At 36.9% G+C, this 19595-nt stretch overlaps 1 pseudogene; it reads right to left on the reverse strand.

The window, feature by feature from the left end:
* LOC111813430 overlaps positions 1-18947 on the reverse strand; it is a 38086-nt pseudogene extending 19139 nt beyond the window's left edge.
* Between the last annotated feature and the right edge of the window lie 648 nt (positions 18948-19595).

Raw genomic sequence — 19595 nt, forward strand, 5'->3', positions numbered from 1 at the left:
ACTTTTTTTAAAAAGTCACACTATAAATGTATTTCTAAATGGAATCAAATAATAATGAAAAGATAGGAGGAAAAACATCTAAAGAAACATCACATAGAAGAGAATGAATTAGGCTAGGGCATTTTTTTTTCATTCATTTGAATAGGTTCAAGCTCCATTAGGGACTGCTAGATTGCAGCCATGGTTGACACTCTTATTTTCAAGTGTTCATATTATAAATTTGTGTTAAAGGCCATAAATAGAGAAAATATGAAGCTCAATTACATATCTTCTGTAGGAAAAAATCAGAAAAGCACCTTATGGATGATGAGTTAGCACTGTCATCTTCTAATGGAAAGCATATATAGAAAACGAAAATGTGCAGTATCATGAGGCTGATGGATGAGCAGCTCTGCGTTGCTTATTTTCCCTGCAGCAGCAATGAATACAGTGGATGTATTCAGTGCTCAGTCAGCCAGGAAAGACAGGCCCTCGTGTCTCCACTTCCCATATACCATCTACACACATGATTTTAATGCATACCTGAGAGGCAAGGAGGGAGGAGTAAGACAGACACAGAGACACACAGAGAGAACAAAGGCAACACGCTCATCTGCCAAGTGAGAAGCATCTAGGTCAGGCTGCATGCTAAAGAGTAAAAAAGACCAAGGGCCAGCCAGATAGCTCAGCAGACTAAAGCACCTATATAGGCAGAGCACAGCGACCGAGTTCCGATCCCTGGTGTGTTGTGCCGGCCCTGCCCCTGGTGCACACTGAGACAGCAATTGAGACTGGGCGTGGTGGTGCATGCCTATAATCCCAGCACTTGTGAGGCTGAATACAGGAGGATCACTTTGAGTCTGATCTGTGTAGTGAGACCCTGTAGACCCTGTACTAAGTACATTTAAAAAAAATTTTTCTAAAAAAAGGCCAAATGTCTAGTGCCTTCTGCAAGTTAGAATGCAGCTTTTCTTCAAAGATCAGCTTTCAAGTAACCTCAGACTCTAGAATTCTATCAAAAGGCATGCAGTTTTCCAATAGTGAAACTAATACAAGGATATGTTAAATTTAAGAGCATTCCATATGTGATATAGAGAAACATTAGATACAATAAATTTAGGATTATGGTCAAAGGGGACCTTGCCACTTTTACATTTTATCTGTATAAATGAAACATATTATCTTATTGAAACAGCATATACACATTATTTTAGTAACTTCACTTCTTAATATTTGAACTTCATTTTCTTAGAGATGGAATGTAGAGGGAAGGGGACAGAGGAAGGGAGGGAAGAAGTGGGAGTCAAAGGGAGAAAAACAGAAAGCGACAGAGCGAATTGATGAGGAAGAACCTCCAGGAGTTAACTATTGAACCAAAGCCTGAAATACTTTATGGAGATGAAAAGGGGATTTAAGAGTGGGTCTTGGATCTTAGTCACTTTCCTGATCTGTGAGACAAAATATGGGACACCTGAAATTTCAAGGAAGTGGGGCTTCTTTTGTCTCACCATTTCGGAAGTTTCAGTCTGTGGTACACAGGCTGCAGGACAGAAACAGCCTCGCAGAAGGCCTCGCCCAGAGGACACTGCTCACAGCCTGATGGTTAGGAAGCACAAAATAAATCAAAGGGCATTCCCTGGGGTGGAGGTACATTTACCAGGCCACACCAGTGACTCACCTCTTCTAAACAAGCCCCCCTCCCAAGAGCACATTCAGATACTGAGCTCACCAGAAGGAAAATCTGCTGATAAATACAGCAGTCCTACAGGCCAACCACCATCCAAAACTTTGCTTCTGCATACATGACAGCTGGGGGACAATCTAGATATAAACCATAATAAAGGGCTTTGGGAGAGGGAGGAGGGAAGGGAAAATATGAAAGATCTAGCTGTGGTATCTATAAGTAGCCCACAATGAATGAATGTTTATGTATATAAGCACTACTAGGTTTTTAAAAGGGAAAAAAGAAAAAAATTTCATGGGAATAGTAGGAAATGTATGTTAGGCAGAAGAATTATGCCAACTGGACTTGTTGAAGAGCAAGCGAGCATAGAGGGAGGGAGGAACTACATCATCGAGGACATTGGAGACATGAGGAAAAATATGGAATTTGTTCTAAAAACTATGGGAACAGAATAAAGGTTTCTGGAAAGAAGAGGGGTGTGATTGACATTTTGGTGTTCTTTAATCATACTTTTTACTTTGAGATAGTTATGAATTCACATCCAGTCATCAAAATGTACATAGATGTCCCATGTACCATTTACCCAATTTCCTTCATTAGTGACATTTGCAAAAATGATAGCGCAGCATCACATTGAGACAGTAAGCAGCAATACAGTATGGCAGAATATTTCTGTCACCACCGTTATCACTCCTGTTGCTACTACCATCCTTGTATTATATAACTAACTTATTCTTCACTGTAGTTATCATTTTAAGATACTATATAAAGGAAATCATAACTGTTTATGACCTTTGAAAACTCTCATTTTCAATTCAGCACAATTCTCTGGAGATTCACAAATGTTAACTAGATCAGGAATTTGTTTCTTTGGATTACTCCCTCGATATTTTTCTAACTGATGAGTCTCATGCTACTATATTAGAGATAGTTGAACTGCTCCCTGATTTTGGGTTACTGATAATGAAAGTGATACGAATATTCATGTGCACATTTTTGTATGAACAGAGGCTTTCATTCCTTTAGGAAAACTGTCCAGCAGTGGTATTAACTGGTTTCTGGAATAGCTGTGTACTTGATTTTTAGAGGTACCACTCCACTGTTTTCCATAGTAACTGCACCACTTTACATTACCATGAGCAATATAGGAGTGATTCAATTTTTCCACCTTCTGGCCTGTAGTTTGTGTTATCACTTTTATTTTAGCCATTTTAATAAGTGTATAGTTGTGGTTCATTTGCTTTAGTTTGTATTTCCCTGATGCTCAATGATTATGATCATATGTTAGGTACTTATCTGAAATACGTAATGCATCTAGGTGTAATCATTTCAGGAAAAATGATCGTATTATTTGCCTAATACTTAACTGAGTCTTCGTTTTACTTTCTGGGAGGTCTTTCTATATCCTATATGTTCATGTTCTGAAGAATATATGCTTTTTAGTTTTTGTCTATGTAGTAGTTCACTGTTTCTTCTTCTACACAGAACTTTAGCAGAATATAAGTTTTAAACTTCAGTGAGGTTCACTGTATAAATTTTCTCTTTATATATAGGGTTTTTTATGTATTTGGTACAGGGTGTTCAGGGTCTCACTACGTAGATCAGACTCCTAGTGATCCTCTTGTTTTCAGCCTCCAAGCACTGGAATTATAGGTACACACCACCACGCTGTCTCAATCTCAGTTTCAAGGAGCCCCAAGGGTGGGGCTGGCACAGCAGGGCCAGGGATCAAACCCCAGCCTCTGAGCTTTCTCTAAACAGACGCTTTGGTCCACTGAGCTCTCCGACCAGCCTTTATACAGAGGTTTTTTTAAAAAATAAATTTTAAGAACACATTTCCTAGTCCTGGATCTCAAAGAATTCATCTATATTTTTCCCAAGACAGATCTTTACAGTTTGCATTGAAATCTTTTATCTATTTTGAGTTAATATTTTGGACAGTGTGAAACATAGATTACCATTTGTTCATTTGTTTATAGATATGCAATTTCTCCAGAGTTTGTGTATTTCCATGTAGTTTATAAAACAATCTTGTCCACACCATACAAAATTGTACAGAAATTTTATATGGAATCAATCAAACCTGTGTGTCAATTTGAGAATTTACATCTTCACTATGTTGAGTGTTCTTACTCCACAAATCCAATGCATTTCCATTGATTTAGATCTCACTTGGTCTCTTGCATCAATGTTTTATAATTTCAGCGTGCAAGTCCTATGTATATTTTGTTGTATTTACCCCTCATGGCATTGCAGTTAGAACTTTGGTGCTTATACACTAATTGTTAGCATACAGCAACACTGTTTTGTATACTTATCTGATAACCCACATGCAATTACTACTGAAGGGGCAGGAAGTTCAGGAGTACCACAGCATCCCCACTTCCCTGACCCTTGGCAGGGCTCCGACTTATCTTTCTAGGTTCACACCCTGGTGGGTGACCTAGGGCACCCCAGTACAGGCTGGCCAAGAGAGCTGTGAAGAACTCTTCTGGGCCTTGGCTACAATGAATAAATATTTTTCTGTAAAGCTGGAGTAAGATGATTAGAGGACGATGTAACAAAGAGGGTAGGAAGGGGAAGGGGAGTGAAAAAAGGAACAAGCTGGATTACATTCATGTGCTCACCCCTGAAGATGAGCATAAACATCACATGCTGAAACACACACTAATGAATGAAAGCATTTCTCTATTGTTATTCTCCCTACTTATTGGTCTGCTGACCAGAAAACCTTTTTTATTTTTTTCTGTTTTACCTTGTTTTGTTTTGTGTCTCCATTGACATTTCCAGATTGCCAGCATTTTGGGTTTTAAATTGTCAATTTGAGATAGAAAACGAAATAAAGAAAATTGAAAAATGGAGCTGAGCAATGTATCTTCTCTTAACCTTTCAGAGACTTCTGTGTTTCTTTCATCTGTATTACCAAGAGTTTTTCTTGTTCTTAGACTAGCAGAGGAAAATACAACTGTATCATCCTCACAAAATGTGTGTTTGCATTACGAAGGCTTACTCTAGTGGTTTGCAGGAAGTAAACTATACTTTGACTAGAGCCCAAGAACACAGCCACTAAGTCACAGTACCTGTTATCCATAGAAGTTCTACAACACGTTAGCCACAGCTTGTAGAAAATTAACTCATTCTTTTGATGTGTTACTTGAATATATCTGATAAATCACTTCATGTATTTTGAAAGTGAAGCCAATAGGGCTTATAATATGTTAACTGTTAAAGATAAAGGAAAGAAAGGATACAAAGATAATTCCAGGATTTGAAACTGAACACTAGTGCTATTGACTGACATGGAGAAGATGGAGATAAGGACACAGGAAATCAAGAGTCTATTTAAAAAAAAAAGAGTCTACTTTAGATATGTTGAATTGTGGGTGTCAATGTCAACATTGTTGAGTACTTTTTAAGTCCCTGGAGTTCTGAAGCTCAGGTGAGAGGCTATGATTAGGTAGCTGAATCTGAAGTAGATCAGTCTACAGTTATGTATTCTGTATAGCTATGATACCTAGTGGGTATAGATACAGAAAGAAGACACTCTACCAACCTTCAAACTAGTAGTGTTCCTTTGACATAGTTGTCACCCCAATAGGTATTAGGTACTTGCTACTCTCCTTTTGAGGGAAAGACAATGTCACCTTTGCCATCTTCCATTCACTCCCCTATGTGAAGAGAGGGTAAGTGGCATAATATGAGAATTATGAACACTTTCTTAGAGAAGCTATGACAGTATATATAAGGGTCACACTGAAAGTCTTCAAGTTTCAAGGAGAAATTTTCCCCTCCACCCACAGTCATCTGAATATCTCCATGCTGTACTCTTGCGCATTCCCTCAAGTGATCTGAAAATCACAAATTGCAGAGAGCCTAGCACACTGCCAAGTGAGAGCTGTTCTAAGGTAGAACTTAAAATATGCTAACAGGAATATAAAAACACTAAATTTATTTTACATCCATATGACTCATCCTAGAATATTCATCCTCAGCTGTGGAACTTTATGTTTAATTTAATGAAACTGAAAGCATTTGAATAAAAAGTGAAAAAATTTATAATAAACAAGTGTTTTTCAAGACAATTTATTACTAGTATGCCGTGTGCCTGTGGATGTAATTTTATGCAGTTTAGATGCAAATGTGCAGAATTATTTTTCATATCTGTAAGTGCTATCTACTCTGTCTTCACTCCATCCTGAAATATTTTCCTGAGCCCTTTGTCCTTTAAAGCTGTGTGAATTTGGTCCAAACTGATATATTCTTAGCATAATTTTCAAAATAAAAATGAAAATGACACTGAATTTCAAAACAAGATGATAGGCAACTAACAGCAGTTTCACATTGCACATTGTTATCTTCAGTGTAGTTGCTCAGATTTCCAGATATACGCATGCAAAATTGATCAAACAGTAAAAGCTTTGTTACTGTCAATAAACTGAGATTAGTACAAATATCTTCTTGAATATATACATATATGTGTGTGTGTGTGTATTTCTTCTTCCTTTTTTTCTTTTTCTTCCATACCAGTTGTTCTTCCCTTTTAAGCAGTTTCTTTCCCTTTCACAATATCTATTCTATCTTTTAAATCTACTCTATCTTTTAAACACTCAAAAAGAACCTTTGCTTTTAAATACCCATCAAATCCAGTGGGGAAACTAAGAAAACCAACATACCCCAATAGGGATCCACTTCAGGGGACACAAAGTCCCAGTGTTATGTTTAAATTTCACTCAGAAGTGTTTATAGGGAACATTTATCCCATCAATACATCTTTGTTGACTCATTTGCCATCTAGATTTATTTAGGGGTGTAATTTTAAGTATTTGCTACTTTCTTTTAGAGGGAAAGACAATCTTGCCTTTACCATCTTCCATTCATGCCCCTACATGAAGAGAGGAGCACGAGTGGCCCTCCACATAACTCCTAACAGGCCCATAATCCTGCTTGAAGGCCATTCTCTTTGTAACCCATCCATATCTTTCACAATGGCCAACCTTCCCACAGGGCCTCCACAAGGACTTCCCAGAGTCTGTGCTCCCTGAGGAGTATCACCTGGTGTGAGGAAACCGAGACCTGAGGTACAGTCTGAGGTGACGCTTTGCAGGTGAAAAGGGTGAGTGTCCAATAATTCTAATTTAAACTTGCTTCTCATTTCATTATAAAATCATATCTGTCTAAGTAGAAGGCTAAAATATGTTTTATTTAGGAGTTTCTTGACTTGACTCACAAAAATCTTTAGACATTTACACATATGGCAAATTATCTATTTATACTCTTCCCTAAAGTCTCACAAATATCTGAGGCAAAGCTGGTACTACTTCCTTATAATACTCCATACATGAACAATGTCTTAGAGTCTTGATTTGAGAAATACTTTCTTCCATTTACCCAGCATATGAAGATTTACAAATGTTGTCTACTCTGTATTATGTCTGTTAGGACAAAACAATTTATTCATTTTATTAAAAAAATTTGGTTATTTAAAATATATTGATTGAATACCAACTATACCTTAGACTCCATTCCGGGGATAAGGCAGCACAGTCTTTTCCTCCTAGAATGTAGGCCAGTGACAGACAAAGTAAGCAATTGCAGCACAAATCTATGGTAATTGGGACATGATACCATGAGACAATGGATGGGGTCACCTCATTCATTAGCAAAGTGAAAGAAATATCCTGGAAGAAGCTATTTCTAGGCGTGTGAGACATTTCCTCACTCCTAGGTTTTACAGAGTTCCCTCTCTCTTCTGTCCTTAGTTATTCTTCATTTCCTAGGGCTTTAACAGAACAGTTGTAATTTTGTCCCTAGAACTCTCCCTGGAATCCTGTTTTCTGATTCATCATTAGTAAATAGTTGTAGACATATACTCACACTTTGTACCCAGGCTTAATCCAAACTTTACTGTGCTGGCCTAAATAATTCATGTTTCTGGAAAGAGCATAACTCATTTTTTGCTACCATCAGGTTGATAAAGTCTTGATCCTTCATCCATCCATCCATCAACTCAAAGTCCAGAAGAATCCTCTAAATAAGACTAAATGGGGATCTTCAGCTGATTCTCTTTAATTGTAGCTCTCAAACTAGAGAACCTCACCAGCTGTCTTCTCATTATCCTTCCAGTTTCCACCTGCCAGCCAAGACAAAACCACAGGTTCATATTGTTGAGCTCCATGACTCCAGGACTCACATCTATTGGTTTTCTGCTGCTGAGAGACTTCTGTTATATGTGACTCAGAAAGTTGGGCAAAATACAGAGAAGATGGTTTCCCTTGGCTCTGCAATATCTGGAAGCAGCTTGGAAGATTCAAAACTATAGATGACCTAAAAGACTGACCTGAAACCAACTAAGGCTTAGGCCACTCAGACATTTCAAGATTGAGATTGATTTTCTTCTTCTGTATTTTAGGGAAGAAGCTACAGGGTGTTCAGGGTCTCACTACTATATAGGACTCGAAATGATTCTCCTATTTACAGCCTCCCAAGTGCTGGGGTTACAGGCATGCACTACCACAGCCAGGCTCAATTGCTGTCTCAGAGAGCCCCATGGGCAGGGCCCGCACCACAGGCCCAGGGATCGAACACCCAGTCCCTGAGCCTGCTTGCAGGCTCTTTAATCCACTGAGCTGTTTGGCTGGCCTAGACTGAGATTGATACTGGCTACCAGTTAGGATGTTGCTTGGTTCTACTAACCAGAACATTGGCATATGATCTCGCCCTCTCACTATTCATCTGCTCACAATGTTTCAAAGAGCAATTTGAGCACCTTTTATGACCTAGCAGTTAAAGTTACATATGATCACTTTTGCCTTATTCATGGATATGCCCAGATTTTCGGAAGTGATTTCCTAGATAATTGTCCCCCTCAGCCCCAAACCTTCAAGTGGGAGAAATATCTATAACCCATTGTAGGAAGTATAGGTAGGATGAGAGATTGCATTGCTCAGACTTTGGAAAAATAATTTGTCATAGATATTCTATAAAAGAAGCTCAGATACCCCATATATACTTCCCAAAATCAAAATGTAGTAATGTCTGAACTCTTGTATGTTTTTGATAGGTACCTTTTTATCTGTTTCTAGTTATAAGAAGAGAATGTAGGGTTTGTTTTCCAAATACTCTTAGTGTGTTTATAAACAAATAGTACGACAAAGAATTTAAATTTGTCTAAATCACTACTAGTAGTATCTTACCATGTGATAGAGTTTTCTTCTTTTTCTTTTCTTCTTTTTTTTTAATGTGTTTAGTACAGGGTCTACAGGGTCTCACTATACCAATCAGACTCATAGCAATCCTCCTGTTTTTAGCCTCCCAAGTGCTGGGATTAGGGGTGCACGCCACCACACCCAGTCTCAGTGCATCCTGGGGTGGGCGCAGGTCTGGCATGGCACTCCAAGGATTGAACCGCTGTTGCTGAGCCTGCCTAAGCAGGTGCTTTAGTCCACTGAGCTATCTGGCTGGCCCTAGAGTTTTCTTCTAACAATATAGTCCTTATATTAAAATTCTTAGCATACTGTCATTGCTCATCTATCATGTTAAATATAATGTCTACATAATTAACAGTATTTCCATACTTCAGAAATAGACTTGATGACTTCCTTATTTTTTGAAAACTAAGATTTTTACAGTCTTATGCTAAATTTTTAGGAACTTAACTATTACAATAAGTATGGAACAAAGAAAGACCTCAGGTGTGTTAAGCTGGCATATCTACATATAGTAACAGACTAGCAAGGCAAAAGCATAATTGCTCCAAATTTGTCTTTAGACATTTATTGACCTTAAGAGTCCAGGGACTATAATGTTTCCCTCATCCAAAACTAATCACTGACCCTTTATAATTTGAATGCTGACAAATTTCCACTCAGTTACTATCAAAGCTTGAATAATTATATTTAAGAGACTTTCTTCTGGAATGCTTCACATATTTTAGAGAACAGTATTGGAGTTTAATTTTGAAGGTTTCATTTATCAAGAGAGTTTTTTAAAAAAACCTAATTTCTGAAAATAATGATATATGAATACTGAATACAGATTAAACATATTAACTTATGCAGCCTTAAATCTCTGGAAAGTAACATTTGGTTTTCACTTAGAATTGTTTCTATGATCTACACAAAATATCTTAAAATAGAGTTTGCCTTATGAAAAAGTAAACTTTCATTTCAAAATAGTAGGAGAGCAACAATAAGCACACTATACTATGCCTCATAATCTTAAAAGTAGCTACTCAGAATACAAGATGTAAGAAAAAGACTTTCAGACAGGAAACAGGTAAAGGCACAGAACTTTCTGTTTACCGATCTAAGAGGAACCAGCAGAATATTGATAAAAATAAATATCAAATAGTTGGCAATGACTCTGCATATATATTGCTCCTTGTTCATATTAACCTATTGTAGAAAATATTTAAAATGTTGTATTTATGTTATTCAATTTAAAAAATGAAACATGCAAAAAAAAATCAGTCTACCCACCAGCATATGACAGATACAAGCCAACATTAGTCGGTGAATATACCTCATCTCATCAGTATGCATATCAGGATAGTTTTTTACCCTAAAGGAAAAGTTAATTAAGAAAACTAATTTAGTTTCTGAAGAAATAGACCTCATGAGTATCTATGAAATTTCAACAAAAATTGAGATGACCTACAAGAAAAGGCTTAATACATTTTAAAAGAAAAGAATTCCACAGTGAGTTAATTATTCAGAAAAAAATTATTTAAAAAAAGAAAGATGAAGTGCAGAAGTACAAGTAACAGATCTTCAAAAATATATAGATTAAGGTTACAAAATAAAAATGTATAAATAATATAGCTAAACATTTTCCTTCAAAGAACCGATACAGATTAATAAATAAAAATCAGACTCCCTTACATAGAAAATAATGCAGATAAAAAATAAATAACAAAAATATATAATAAGCATATAAGCAATGTTCAATGTTGATAATCATTTATAATGTCACATAATCCAATTTTTGAAACATACAATTAATGTTGCATTAATTAAAAACAAAGCATCCAGTTCTGTCAATAGTACATTGAAAAAGTAACTGCCAACCACAACTGATAATAGTCTAAATTGATATACATTTTAGAAAAGTACAATTTGGTTATTAGTTGATCTTTGATCAAATAATTTTTTCAGGTCTACTTTATGATTCTAAATTGACAAGATACCACAATTTTTATAGAAATCATTTAATATAGCACTGTTTATAAACATAAATGCAATGAAAAAATAATATTGAACTTTAGAATATCACAATTATATATCATACATTTATATAAATAATAAAGGTTTTAAAACAATCTTTTAAAATACTATGAAAAATCATATATGAAAATGTAATTTAGCAATATTAAAGAGGGCACACAAATATTTAGTATTTTTTCAACCAAGTAAATTATGTATCAAAACTATGGAATACAATATTTCAAAAAGTTGACTATAATTTTGGACTTCTAGTACTCTAAAAAATTAAATTTTTTTAATTTTGCTTTTCTGTGCTCTTTACATTTTTAAATTAAATGTATGTAAGTTACTGTTAGACAAAGAAATTAGAGAAAAATGTTTAAAGCATTCAAAGTAAAAAAAGAAACATTAACTTCTGACATTTGTTAACAACAAATAAAATAATTTAATAACTGGTCTTAAAATTATTTTCATATTTAAATTTTAAAAAATCAATGATTTTTCTCTTAAAGTTCTATCAAATAGGGCCAGCGAGATAGCTCAGCAGATTAAGAGCTTGCTTAGGTAAGTGTAGGGGCTGGAGTAGGACCCCTGGCACCACATGCTGTGCTGGCCCCGCCCCTGGGCACGCTGAGCCAGCGATTGAGTCCAGGCATGGTGGCGTTCACCTGAAATCCCAGCATTAGGGAGGATGAAAGCAGGAGGATTGCTATGAGTCTGAGCTGCATAGTGAGACCCTACACACACACACACACACACACACACACACAAACACATACACCCCTACCAAAAAAAAAAAAATTCCACCAAATCATTGTTTTTCCTATCTGAGTCCATCTTTTTATGCTATTTTGATTGTATACCTATTTCCTTTTCAGTTATGCGTACCAAGCAATTCAGGGTCAAGTATCATTCTGAGCAAAATAATCAGACACACCGCTCTACTTTTCTAATGCAATTATTTACTCACTTTTCCCTCTTTTTCTTCTACATTCTGTCTTCATCACTTGAGCTTTCAAGGTAGAAGATATATTTTAGCAGATGCTGCCCCTCTCCATAAATATGTGTCTGTGGCAGAGGACATAAAAATAATTGATATAAGGACAGTAGAATACTTAATTTGAGACAAAAGCTTTCAAACTACTGAAGGCTTAGGAGACCTAAATTTAGTCGCCTAAAAATCTTCTCTATTAAACTTCAGATCAACCCTAGATTTTTATGCATAGTGATAACAAAGGTGACCAGAAAAGGAAATCAAGAAAACCATTTTCTTTACAAAGCAGTCTTCTTGGCTGCAGGCATGCCACACCTGCCAGTTACCAGCTGAAGTACGTTTTTCGGTTCCGCCCTTTGCCTGTGCGTGTATACCCCTCATCCTTGCACCCCTTCCATGAAGCTGCTTCTTTCAAATAAAGAAGTTCTGTTCTTCTGTACTTATCCTTAAGAAGGGTTTTCCTCTAGTATAAAAAGCTTTACATCAACTACATAAGCAAGGCCTTGAATTATAGAAGAGGGTGAAAATATTTCATCACTTTCTGGTAATGCTGCGCATCTGATGTTTTCCGTATGAGGCGATAACCCGCAGATGTTATGTATCTCCTTCCATCCATTATCTCTAGGAATCTGCCCTTCAGTATCCCTGGACACATCCTGTTATCATAATTGTCTGCTATCAAACATATTGAACATTCTTTTACCATAAGTTGATCACATTATATTGAAGCACAGACTTAATATTCCTTTCAAATATTGAGTGTCTGTACTGTAAATATTGTAGTATTTCCTTGTACAGTAAAGCTGTGGATTTATGTTAAAACAAATATTTCTAAAACCTTCCCAAATTGAATTAAACATTTATTTACATGGCTCTCAGAATGTAAGAATAATATTCTTGGACATTATAATTATCTCTATGAAGATGCAGCTGTTTTTCTAGATACATGAACTCTGGAAAACATCCATGTAGCATAGAGTGTCTCGCCCAATCTAAATCCTACAAGGACAAAATCAAGCAGATGGGATGTGCAGTGATGTTTACCGTCCAAATGTGACATAAAGACGTTCATGGTTTATCAGTTTACATTTTTGTATTTGTTTTTCCAAATTTGAGTCTTGATCAGACTTTTCTGTTACATGAACTGAACTGGTGTTGTTTACTGTCTTACTCACTTTTCTTCTTGCCAACATGCAATACTTGGCACCAAAACATAAAGGACGAAAACTGGTTTTGGTTTATACTTTGTAGAAGTTGCAGTCCATTCTTGCCTGTCTCTGAGGCAGGACAGTCAGACAGAGGGGCACTGCAGAGGAAAAGGGTGCTCCCAGAAAGGGGCCAGAGGCAGAGTGGGAGTGATGTGAAATGTCAGGAGGGGAAACGCAGCCTGGGCTCAAGGCCACAGCGACCCCCTCTTTCAGGAGGCAGCACTCCATGGGCGAGTCAGTGGCAAGCCCTCAGAACCTGTCACCTTCCAGAAACCCCACCTACCATGTGGGATGCCCTTGGGGGACATCTAGGTATGAACCTGAAGAGTTAGACGCTATGATTTAATTAAAAAGTTTTGAGAACAGGTTTACCTCGTTAATGCCTTATATATAACTGATAAAAATAATTTCAAAGACATATTTCATGAATATATTGTCCGTGTACAAAGTTAAGGCATTAAAGTATGCATGATAAGTAAAATTAAAGAAAATGATTAGAGGATTAAAAAGTTAAATTCCGGGGCCGGGGAGATGGCTCAGTAGAATAAGCGCTTCCCTGAACTCCCTGAGTTTAATCCCCAGTTCTGAAAAAAAAAAAAAAAAAAGTTAAATTCCATATTCCTCTGAAGAGGAATCCACAAATAATTTTCAAATTTGCATCTTTCCTTCCCTTTTTCATGGGTTTTTGTCTATATATGTGTGTGCATATATGTATAAGATATGTAAATACTATATACATACATGTAAAAGTTAAATGCAAACTGCTATATATTTTTATTACAGGCAAAGGTACTTCATGTTTTGCATACTTATATACAAATGCAAATCTCAAAATATTTCAATACCAATGTAAAAAGCACACTTATTACTACAAGGAAAAATTATAATTTTGAATTTAATCTTCAGTAATTTTTCTTTTATAATCCATGAAATGCCAACTATTGTTTTCCTCTACGTTTCATTGTCTTATCCTATTGATTTGTGGTTATTTTGTATGTCATGAATATGAATACTTTCCTATTACATATGTTGCAAACATCCTTAGGTTTTTTTATTTAGGTTTAATTTAATATTAATTGTTGGAATATTTCCTTCAGGAGGTTTGGCATATTTTGTGACATGTCATAGAAGCTTTTCTACCTACAGCTCAAATATACCTTCTTCTTTGTTTCATAATTTACTTTTGCACATACATGAATATCTTTTTAATCTATTTTTGTAGGCAGTAATACTATTTCATGCTTCCATTTTCATAAGAACAAATTTCAGATATTTGTTCTTTTAAAAAAAATTAGTACACATTTTATGATATGAAATAATGGACTTAATTTGACACACTGGACATACACATGACACCGACTGGCTTCATTACCCTGCTTTGCTCCTGCCCCTTGGCTCCCTTCTCCTGACACCTCCCTCATCTTTGAGAGTCTTCTTCCCTCTTGCCTGCCATCTCTCCTTATCTCTACTTAATTTTTCCAAAGTCCACATATACAATGGAATATTATTCAACCATAAATAAGAATGGAATCTTGTGACTCACAACAAAAATTTGATAGAATTGGAGGCCATGAAAATCTATATAAGAACTAATATATAATATATAAGAAACTGAAGCCATACTCAGTCACTCTCTTATATCTTCTTTCATGCACGGAACCTGAACTTTTTACTTGGGGAGTATTTAGTGTATAAACAAAGAGCTATATCTTCAAACTTACAGAATACATGCGAACATGTTCTTTAGTTTACTAAATGACCCATACTCCCACTATGAAATGACCACTTTATATTAAACTTAGTGAAAGGGAGAGAAATGATAACATTTCTAGATTCTACATTCCATTTATCTTTATCTGCTACCTGTTCCACTAATAATGGTTTAATTTTTTAATTAATTGCTACTTTTTGATGCTTTGGTGTTAATAGCACAAGCTCCCACTAGTTTTTTTTTCTTTCAATATTATTTTGGTTATTTTTTCACATATTTTTATGGATAAATTTCTGTCCACTTCTCAACTTTAACAGGAAAAGAATATAGCTTTAAGTGATTTGATTCTAAATTACTGATTTGCTTTATGAGACTTGAAATATATTGAATGATATACTTCCTCACTCATAAAATTTTCCATTTTTCTATGTGTATAGATTTTCTAGAATTCTTTCAATAGCATGTAGATATTTTAGAATCTTAAGCTTTAATTTGTTTGATATTACCTGCAGTCTTTGTTATTAGGTGTTTTATGGCTTTGTGGTTTTATTACTGTTACCAATTACTTTTCAACTAAACTTTTTATAGTATGTTTGATTGTTTAATGTTACACATAGGAAGGCAATTTCTTGTATGCTGATATTTTATGTGCTGTCTTGCACATAAGCTTAATGATGCTGACAGCTTGACAGTTGAGGTTCTTAGACTGTCTCCATGACAGTCATCCTCCCCAATTTGCTGTCCCTGCTGCTGATGTTGCTGCTACTTTGGTTGGCCCTTCAGTGGTCTACTAAATAGTAATGGAGACAATGACCTTACTTTCTTGTCTTTCTCAAAGAAAAAAGGCAGGTGCCATTAAATGTATTTTTTTAAATAAATCTTGGTAAAAAAATTATGCATCAAAATAAAGATAAACTTTCTGCACTTTGTGAGCTAAGGAATACCATTTATGTTTGTTTGGTTTTTTTAATGTATTAGGTACAGGGTCTCACTACCCAGCTCGGACTTGTAGTGATCCCCCTGCTTTCAGCCTCCCCAGCACTGGGATTACAGGCCGCACCACCACACCCAGTGCAGGTGGCCTGCTCAGCCATCTGGGTGTGGGGCCAGCACAGCATGTGGTGAGTGGTATTGAACCCCAGCCCCTGCACTTGCCTAACCAGGCATGTAGGTTTACTCAAAAGTTGTTTTTCTCCTTATAATTTGTCAATATTGTATATCACATTGATAGATTTTATTATTGTTGAGGTATTGTTATATTTCTAAGGCAAACAGTAAATGTCCCTGACATTTTAATTTCAATCCATTACTTAATGCTATTTGTGTTTATCTAAAATTTTGCATGTATTTTTTGTATTATTTCTCTAAATCTATGTATTTTCTTTTCATTCAATTGTTAAGGGTATATATTACCTTTTGCTGCCTTTTATCGAGTAAATCTTTATTTTTGAATCTTGAAATTCAATCTTTTAACTAATTATTTGAAATTGAAATATTCTATTTCTCTTGTTCTAGCAATAAACTTTAATTCTTGAGCTTCTTCCTAATTTTATCATTTGCAGTGACTAGGACTAAATGGTGTATCTATCATATACCCTCCAAAACTCAAAAACTACACTGTGTTTATGCTTTTATTCACCATCTTATTTTTAATATTAATTCCATTTGAAAGTTGTTAATTATAAAACAAATTTGGAAAAAAATCATTGCACTCAAACCTTTATTACTAATGTCAACTAACTTAGTGACTCACCATTTATTTTGATATTTTAGTGTGTCTTCTTAGATTCATAATTGGATTCTTCCTGAGAACACTCAACAGTAATAAAACTTCAGTTGAGAAAAGATGTGTTTTCTGAATCATTCCATGGGCAAAACTAATATAGGAGAAATATAACTCCTGACCTGCTAGCTGTCAGATGTGCTGAGTTTGTGTCCCCTGAAACTGAAGACTTAATTCCAAGAGATAATAGAGGTGAACAGAAGGGAAGGTGAAGAGAAGGAAAAGTTTATTGAGCCAGAGCTCTTGGACGACAGGAGGGATCCTGAGAGCAGGTTTCTGCAGAGGCCTTCCCCTGGGCCTGTACACAGATGAGTCACAGCGTGGGCCCAACTGTACTCAAGTTATAGAATTACAATTATAGCTGCTAATATTTATTCAATAGGAAAGTGAGTCACCTAGTTAGGTACTTGGAAAGAACAAAGACATTTTGTGGAAAGAATAAGTCTGGACACTCTGGTCCCCTACCTCGGCGACTGATGCCTGCCTGGACTTCCTGGACCAGGCAGTGTTGATTCTAGTATAATTATAAGTTATTGTTTATCCCTTGGGGAGGCATGGAGGTCTAGCCATTGCATCTTTATGTTGAGGCCTGGGCTTTAGGTGTTCCTCTAACCACAATCCTGATGTCTTTATTTTCCAATGACTTCCATGATAACCTAGTCCTTCTCTGACAGAATATTAATTTTTATCCAACTTAACTGCCTATCAAAAAGAACCTTCTTTTGCATTCATAACTGATAAGTAAAATAAAGAATTGTACTTGAAAATTTGCTTACTTTAAATATAATTTCCATTATTTTCTTGAGTCTTATGAATCCAATGAATTCTGAAGTAAACCTAATTTCATTGACTCCTTTGTTTCCTGGTAACATTCTTTTTTTCATAATTTTATTGAGAAACAAATAGCAATGAGACAGTTTCAAATCAAATTGGTAGGACAGTTTCAATAATTAACACATTGCATACATTCTTCCTAGTGGTTAATTACTGTACAAGATTTGGACATGATATCCTATTTACAAACACCATTAGAACAAATCCCTCTATTCATTAAGAGAATGTAACTATATATCTATCCTAACTACTTTGAATACACAGGTGCAAAATGGACATTCATCTGTATCCCCTTTGTTTGTTAAGTTCCATTATTTGAATATTATAGGTGTATAAACTCAGCAAAATATTCTAAAAGAGTCCAGTAGTCCATAATAGTATTGGGTCTTCCACTTGACTGGCACTGTCAGAAATTGTTGACCTGATTCCCCTACAGCTCAACATAACAGCATGGCTTTACTTCTTATATTTCATTTTTACACTTTCCGCTGGATGGTTAAGACCAACGTAAAGCAGGACCTTTGTGACAAGAGTTGTAGCTTTTGGGTCTGATAAGATCAGTGAAATCCCTTCAGAATTTATCCTGAGATTCTGTACCTCAGATTGTAGAACCTTTGTCAGTGTCAGCCATGTGGATGAGTCACAGCATTAAAGAAGAAATACAAATAGAAAAGTATAATACAAGTAAAAGGAAAGCAGGATCTCAAGGACTAACTAATCAAGAGGGGGAAAGGAGAAGAGCTAGGAAACATGACAATGTCAGGCCATATAGTTATATGTAGAAGATGGGCAAGGCAATGATCCTGAGAATCTCTAGAAGATTTTTGAATCTAGCCATTAATTGGAAAGATTGTCACCCTGTGTAGGGAGCTGCGTGTAGCCGCGCCCTAGGATGGCGCCGGTTTCCGCCTTCCACCCTCTCAGGGGGTGAGCGCTCCTAGTAATAAACAACTCCATATAAGGCCAAGGCTTGGGCTAATGCATTGCTTCCGCATACCTGGACCAATGGACAGTACATATGTGGCACCCCATGATTGGAAGCCCTAAGACTTATAAGCTAAGAGCAGGGGCCTCTGGGAGAGAGAAGAGAAATGTAAGAGAGCAATAAAGGCTGCGCAGACACAACCAGTGGTCGCATCTTCCTTGCTGGCAAGGCTGCACGCGACAAGTGGTGCCGAAACCCGGGAACTGCAGTCCCGTTGCTGGTTGGAGCCCTGCGCGAACAGTACTGGTAAGCCCTGAGGTAAGTGGGGTCTGCCTAGAGCGGGTAGTAAAACTCGCGCTCCCTAATTCGGGGGGAGCGGGAGTCTCACCTAGAGTGAGGATAACCCAGGTAATGGGCGCTTCTCTGTAGATAAGAGAAAGCAAGAGTTTGCTGATGAGCAGACTAAAACCGAAAAGGAACGAAACCGAAAGTATTATCAGTCATCATGGGCGCTTCCACTTCGCACCCAATTTTTCAGGCTCTGAAGGAGCTGTTGCATGCACGAAAATTGAAGTTGAGTAATAGGACGTTAGAAAAGTTTCTGGGGGAGTGTGATGTGGTGGCTCCATGGTTCGCAGTTTCCGAAAGTCTTACGATCCCCCCTATTGTTGGGGAATGAATTGGGGAGAGACCTGGCTGTGGACTGGGTGTCAGTCCCACACTGTAACCTGGGCCAACAAAGCAAAACAATTTACCTTTTCCCCAGGCATAGCCACTAGGTTTAATCAGACCTATGCAGGTCAAAACTTTAGTGATCAAGATCCATTACAGCTGTATGTGTCCAACCCTTTTGATAATTGGCTCTTATGTGGTATTAATGGCAGCTGCATGAACACGGAACCCCTGGCCATGCTGGTCCAAGCATTCGCGGCCATGGAAATAGGACAGTCCCCTGGTGTATGGCTGGCCACCCTACACAAATTGTTAGAGCACAGGATGCGAGGCAAAGCACTGCACTTGGAGACTGGAGCGGCCAACCCGGAATCCATGGAGAGCATGCCTGATTGCATGTGGGTAGATGCCACTCCTCCCACCCCTGTGCAAAGGGCATCGGGCGCTGTTGACGCTCCCTGGGTATAAGAGCCTGGGCAAGCATCAGCACAGCCTCTAGCACAATGGGGATCAGGCCTCTGTTCTCACCTGTTGCAAAAACTAAAAGGGAGAACTGTAGGGAGCTGCGTGTAGCTGCGCCCTAGGATGGCGCCGGTTTCCGCCTT

The sequence above is a fragment of the Octodon degus genome, unplaced genomic scaffold (genome assembly GCF_000260255.1).
Source record: "Octodon degus isolate 3935 unplaced genomic scaffold, OctDeg1.0 scaffold00187, whole genome shotgun sequence".
Lineage (NCBI taxonomy): Eukaryota > Metazoa > Chordata > Mammalia > Rodentia > Octodontidae > Octodon > Octodon degus.